This window comes from Harmonia axyridis, chromosome X (assembly GCF_914767665.1).
Source record: "Harmonia axyridis chromosome X, icHarAxyr1.1, whole genome shotgun sequence".
Taxonomy (NCBI): Eukaryota; Metazoa; Arthropoda; class Insecta; order Coleoptera; family Coccinellidae; genus Harmonia; species Harmonia axyridis.
In genome coordinates, this window is record NC_059508.1 from 29,325,667 (window position 1) to 29,333,166 (window position 7,500).

A 7,500-nucleotide genomic window follows, 5' to 3' on the forward strand; every position below is an offset into this window, starting at 1 on the left:
GCCGTCTCGAACCACCCATCGCGCATCGAAAGTCGCATCTCTCGAACTCCGATCCGGAAATCGGCCGATGCATCACGTTAACTATTTCTTATATATCTAATATAATATACATGGAGACGGTAAGAATTCTTTTAATCGAAGATATACATATACTTCTCATCAATATCCAAAAGCTTATCGAAAAATAAATTACTCAACTTTTACGTGAAGAATCGTTCACCCAAACCTTATCCCCTATATATGTCAGGAGAACCCAAGGTTCCCCTCCAGACACGATTTAGCAAACTTTTCCCGATCGATCCGACCCACCGAGGCCGTCTCGACCGTCCGCTGCGCCTACTAGGGCCGATTTCTTCGGACTCCGATCAGAAAATATACCGATGCATGTCGTTAACACCTAGTCCGCCTCGTCCGATCTATCTAAACAGTCTCGACGCACCCAACACTCTTTCAAAGTCGGATTACTCGGACTCAATCTGAAAATGGACCGATGCATGACGTCAACACTTAGCCCGCCTCGTCTGATCTATCTAAGCCATCTCGACCCACCCAACACGCCTTCCAAGTCGGATCACTCGGACTTCGATCTGAAAATCTCCGGACTCATTTTTATGAATATCCCCAGTCAGTAAGAACGTTATTTCGCCAATATATACCAACAATAAACCATATTCCAATAGCTGAACCAAAAATATAATTCCCGATCCAAACGTTCTGCATCGCCCAACGCGACCACCTTCCCTATATATGTCAGGAGAGCACAGGGTTCCCCTCCAGACAACACTTACGCTCTATCCCCGACTCTCGGTCGATCGATAGGCCAGGTCAGCGGTGTCTGTTTCGGCCGAAGCTCGGACTTTGGTCAAAATGTTCCGATACAAAATTTGAACCAAGATAGATACAGATATGATTCCTTCTTAAATATACGTTGATTATCGAACAGAATATGGTAAATATTTTGCGATGACCGAGGATTTCATGAATTTTTTTTTTTTTTCGAAAAAATTTTCTATTATCGGAATTTCCTCAAATTTCATTTGGTTGCCTCCTAATGCTTATTAAAAATGATAATCAACAATCAGAATCATTATTTATCATTTATTTCAATTTTTATAATGAAAAACGTTCACGTCCTTTCGCGCCTCTCGATCGTCGTTTACGTGATGCATCGGTCAGCCCTAGTTTACGTGGTGCATCGGTAAGATCGAGTTCACGTTCTGCATCGGTCTGCCCGAGTTTACGTGGTGCATCGGTAAGATCGAGATTACGTGGTGCATCGGTAAGATCGAGTTCACGTTCTGCATCGGTCTGCCTGAGTTTACGTGGTGCATCGGTATGATCGAGTTTACGTTCTGCATCGGTGTGATCTAGTTTACGTTGTGCATCGGTAAGATCGAGATTACGTGAAGCATCGGTATGATCGAGTTTACGTTCTGCATCGGTCTGGACTCTGAGATATATTTTCGACGTGAAAATGTTCCGATACAACTTTTGAACCAGGATAGTTAGAGAGATGATTTTTTCTGGGATGTACGTTGATTGGGGAATGGATTGTGGAAAATAACTTGCCATGACCGAGGTGTTCTCGAATTTTTTTTTTTTTTCGAAAAATATTTTCTGATTTTGGATTTCACTCAAATTTGATTTCGTTGCCTTCTAATGTGTTCTAAAAGAGTAAATCAGTAATCAGAATCGAAAAATATTTTTCGGATTTTTTTTTTTTTGAAAAAAAATTTTCTGATTTTGGAATTTCCTCAAATTTGATTTGGTTGCCTTCTAATGTGTTTTTAAAGCGTAAATCAGTAATCAGAATCAATATTCATTGTCGACTTTAATTTTTATAAGGAAAAATGTTCACGTCCTTAAACGCCTCCCCATCATTAGCCCGAGTCCAAGTCGATGTCAGTCCCGAGCGGACGGTGTCAGATACTACCTATCGCCCCGGTCTGGACTTGGCGAGGTATTTCGACGTGAAATGTTCCGATACAACTTTTGAACCAGGATAGTTAGAGAGATGATTTCTTCTATGTTGTACGTTGATTGTGGAATGGATTGTGGGAAATAACTTGCCATGACCCAGGTGTTCTTGAATTTTTTTTTTTTTCGAAAAAAATTTTCTGATCTTGAAATTTCCTCAAATCTGATTGCGTTGCCTTCTAATGTGTACTAAAAGAGTAAATCAGTAATCAGAATCAATATTCATTGTCGACTTTAATTTTTATAAGGAAAAATGTTCACGTCCTTAAACGCCTCTCCATCGTTACCCCGACTCCAAGACGATGTTAGACCGGAGCGGACGGTGTCAAATGCGACCGATCTCCCCGGTCTGGACTTAGCGAGATATTCCGACGTGAAATGTTCCGATACAAAAATTTAACTGTGATAGTTAGAGAGATGGTTCCTTTTGTGATGTACGTTGATTGTGTAATAGAATATGGAAATAAACTTGAGATGACCGAGGTCTTCTGGGATTTTTTTTTTTTTTCGAAAAATATTTTTCGATTTCGGAAATCCCTCAAATTTCATTGAGATATGTCCTAATGTGTTCTTAAAACTTAAATCAACAATCAGAATTAATATCCAAAAGTTATTTCATTTTTTATAAGGAAAAACGTTCACGTCCTTTCCGCTCCCAAAAAGTGAGATATCATAGAAAATATCGCTATATTTGTTGTTTACGGCCATACCACGCTGAAATTGCCAGTTCTCGTCAGAACACTGAAGCCAAGCAGCGTCGGGCGCGGTTAGTACTTGGATGGGTGACCGCTTGGGAACACCGCGTGCTGTAAGCTTTTTTTTTACGTTCTGCATCGGTCTGCCGAGATAACGTGGTGCATCGGTATGATCGAGTTTACGTTCTGCATCGGTAAGATCGAGATTACGTGATGCATCGGTAAGATTGAGATTACGTGGTGCATCGGTAAGATCGAGTTTACGTGGTGCATCGGTAAGATCCAATTCACGTTCTGCATCGGTAAGATCCAGTTCACGTGGTGCATCGGTAAGATCGAGATTACGTGGTGCATCGGTAAGATCGAGTTTACGTGGTGCATCGGTAAGATCCAATTCACGTTCTGCATCGGTAAGATCCAGTTCACGTGGTGCATCGGTAAGATTGAGATTACGTGGTGCATCGGTAAGATCGAGTTTACGTGGTGCATCGGTAAGATCCAATTCACGTTCTGCATCGGTAAGATCCAGTTCACGTGGTGCATCGGTAAGATTGAGATTACGTGGTGCATCGGTAAGATCGAGTTTACGTGGTGCATCGGTAAGATCCAATTCACGTTCTGCATCGGTAAGATCCAGTTCACGTGGTGCATCGGTAAGATCGAGATTACGTGGTGCATCGGTAAGATCGAGTTTACGTGGTGCATCGGTAAGATCCAATTCACGTTCTGCATCGGTAAGATCCAGTTCACGTGGTGCATCGGTAAGATTGAGATTACGTGGTGCATCGGTAAGATCGAGTTTACGTGGTGCATCGGTAAGATCCAATTCACGTTCTGCATCGGTAAGACCCAGTTCACGTGGTGCATCGGTCTGCCCTAGTTTACGTGGTGCATCGGTTTGGACTTAGAGATATATTTTCGACGTGAAAATGTTCCGATACAACTTTTGAACCAGGATAGTTAGAGAGATGATTTTTTCTGGGATGTACGTGGATCGGGGAATGGATTGTGGGAAATAACTTGCCATGACCGAGGTGTCCTCGAATTTTTTTTTTTTTCGAAAAAAATTTTCTGATTGTGGAATTTTCTCAAATTTGATTTGGTTGCCTCCTAATGTGTTCTAAAAGAGTAAATCAGTAATCGGAATCGAAAAATATTTTTCGGATTTTTTTTTTTTTCGAAAAAAATTTTCTGATCGTGGAATTTCCTCAAATTCGATTTGGTTGCCTTCTAATGTGTTTTTAAAGCGTAAATCAGTAATCAGAATCAATATTCATTGTCGACTTTAATTTTTATAAGGAAAAATGTTCACGTCCTTAAACGCCTCCCCATCATCAGCCCGAGTCCAAGTCGATGTCAGTCCCGAGCGGACGGTGTCAGATACTACCTATCGCCGAGGTCTGGACTTGGCGAGATATTACGACGTGAAATGTTCCGATACAACTTTTGAACCAGGATAGTTAGAGAGATGATTTCTTCTATGTTGTACGTTGATTGTGGAATGAAATACGGAAAATAACTCGCCATGACCGAGGTGATTACGATTTTTTTTTTTTTTCGAAAAAAATTTTCTGATCGTGGAATTTTCTCAAATTTGATTTGGTTGCCTCCTTATATGTTCTAGTAGCGATAATCAACAATCAGAATCAAAATCCATGGTCGGGTTTGATTTTTATAAGGAAAAATGTTCACGTCCTTTTTTACAACCCCGACTCATTGACGATGTTAGAACCGAGCCGGCGGTGTCAGATACGACCGATCGCCCCGGTCCCGATCGTCATTTACGTTGTGCATCGGTCTGCCCGAGATTACGTGGTGCATCGGTATGATCGAGTTTACGTGGTGCATCGGTAAGATCCAATTCACGTTCTGCATCGGTAAGATCCAATTCACGTTCTGCATCGGTAAGATCCAGTTCACGTGGTGCATCGGTAAGATGGAGATTACGTGGTGCATCGGTATGATCGAGTTTACGTGGTGCATCGGTAAGATCCAATTCACGTTCTGCATCGGTAAGATCCAATTCACGTTCTGCATCGGTAAGATCCAGTTCACGTGGTGCATCGGTAAGATGGAGATTACGTGGTGCATCGGTAAGATCGAGATTACGTGGTGCATCGGTAAGATCTACTTTACGTTCTGCATCGGTCTGCCCTTGTTTACGTGGTGCATCGGTAAGATCGAGATTACGTGAAGCATCGGTATGATCGAGTTTACGTTCTGCATCGGTCTGCCCGATATTACGTGGTGCATCGGTCTGCCCTAGTTTACGTGGTGCATCGGTTTGGACTTAGAGATATATTTTCGACGTGAAAATGTTCCGATACAACTTTTGAACCAGGATAGTTAGAGAGATGATTTTTTCTGGGATGTACGTGGATCGGGGAATGGATTGTGGGAAATAACTTGCCATGACCGAGGTGTCCTCGAATTTTTTTTTTTTTCGAAAAAAATTTTCTGATTGTGGAATTTTCTCAAATTTGATTTGGTTGCCTCCTAATGTGTTCTAAAAGAGTAAATAAGTAATCGGAATCGAAAAAAATTTTTCGGATTTTTTTTTTTTTCGAAAAAAATTTTCTGATCGTGGAATTTCCTCAAATTCGATTTGGTTGCCTTCTAATGTGTTTTTAAAGCGTAAATCAGTAATCAGAATCAATATTCATTGTCGACTTTAATTTTTATAAGGAAAAATGTTCACGTCCTTAAACGCCTCCCCATCATCAGCCCGAGTCCAAGTCGATGTCAGTCCCGAGCGGACGGTGTCAGATACTACCTATCGCCGAGGTCTGGACTTGGCGAGATATTACGACGTGAAATGTTCCGATACAACTTTTGAACCAGGATAGTTAGAGAGATGATTTCTTCTATGTTGTACGTTGATTGTGGAATGAAATACGGAAAATAACTCGCCATGACCGAGGTGATTACGATTTTTTTTTTTTTTCGAAAAAAATTTTCTGATCGTGGAATTTTCTCAAATTTGATTTGGTTGCCTCCTTATATGTTCTAGTAGCGATAATCAACAATCAGAATCAAAATCCATGGTCGGGTTTGATTTTTATAAGGAAAAATGTTCACGTCCTTTTTTACAACCCCGACTCATTGACGATGTTAGAACCGAGCCGGCGGTGTCAGATACGACCGATCGCCCCGGTCCCGATCGTCATTTACGTTGTGCATCGGTCTGCCCGAGATTACGTGGTGCATCGGTCTGGACTTAGAGATATATTTTCGACGTGAAAATGTTCCGATACAACTTTTGAACTAGGATAGTTAGAGAGATGATTTTTTCTGGGATGTACGTTGATTGGGGAATGGATTGTGGGAAATAACTTGCCATGACCGAGGTGTTCTCGAATTTTTTTTTTTTTTTCGAAAAAAATTTTCTGATTGTGGAATTTTCTCAAATTTGATTTGGTTGCCTCCTAATGTGTTCTAATAGCGATAATCAACAATCAGAATCAAAATCCATGGTCGGGTTTGATTTTTATAAGGAATAATGTTCACGTCCTTTTTCGCCTATGTTCTTTTTCGACGTGAAAAGTTCCGATACAACTTTTGAACCAGGATAGTTAGAGAGATGATTTTTTCTGGGATGTATGTTGATTGACGTACGAAACTTGGAAAAAAAATAGAAAAGACCGAGGTACTCTAGAAAAAAAATTTATTGAAAATATTTTTTTGATTTCGGAATTAATTCGAAATTCATTCAGATGTCTTCTATCAATATCGCGAAAGAAAAATCAATAATCAGAATCGATATTCATCTAAGATTATTTCCTTTTGGATTGTGTTAACATTCGGTACGATCTTGTCTACGTGATGCATCGGTTTGTTTCTCGGCTCTTGTGAGCAAGTTGGACACTCGAGACGGCCTCCATCGATCGGATTAGGCGGGCTTTAATGTTAACGTGCTGCATCGGTGTGATCTTGTTTACGTCATGCATCGGTATAGCTTTAAATCGCGCCGTAAAGTCGTTCACGTCATGCATCGGTATCTTAAATCGCGCCGAAAAGTCGTTCACGTCATGCATCGGTATCTTAAATCGCGCCGTAAAGTCGTTCACGTCATGCATCGGTATCTTAAATCGAGCCGAAAAGTCGTTCACGTCATGCATCGGTGGCACAAAAAAAAGACGCCGATGCATGACGTGAGCCGACTTTTCGGCGCGATTTAAGATACCGATGCATGACGTGAACGACTTTACGGCGCGATTTAAGATACCGATGCATGACGTGAACCGACTTTTCGGCATGAAGTCAGCTAAAATTATCGTGTGCATCTTGGGTCGGTCCACGTACCGTAGATCAGAGAGGGACGACGTACATACATCGGATACATTTGTATCCAACAAGTTACGATCGTCGTCTGATCCAGCGGTAATCGGACCTACTCTCGTGAATTTATTTTGCCCCTTGAATAATTTTGTACCGATGCACGACGTGAAGTCGACTTTTCGGCATGGTTTAAGCTAAAATTATCGTGTGCATCTTGGGTAGGCCCACTTACTACAGATCAGAGAGGGACGACGTACATACATCGGATACATTCGTATCCAACAAGTTACAATCGTCGTCTGATCCAGCGGTAATCGGACCTACTCTCGTGAATTTATTTTGCCCCTTGAATAACTTTGTACCGATGCACGACGTGAAGTCGACTTTCCGGCATGGTTTAAGCTAAAATTATCGTGTGCATCTTTCATTTTACTCATCACATAGTCTGATGCATTTGATGACATTTACCCTTGTGAGTTATTCGTATTTCTCTCTCATGTCCGATTTCGTCAAACATATCTACCTTTCTGATTGATTCATCGTGAATTGT

At 41.2% G+C, this 7,500-nt stretch overlaps 1 non-coding gene across 1 annotated transcript; it reads left to right on the top strand.

Moving 5' to 3' along the window:
* Positions 1-2,673: 2,673 nt before the first annotated feature.
* Positions 2,674-2,792, top strand: LOC123687019. Its single transcript, XR_006748768.1, has one exon. It is a non-coding gene; the product is annotated as a 5S ribosomal RNA (ribosomal RNA).
* Positions 2,793-7,500: the final 4,708 nt, after the last annotated feature.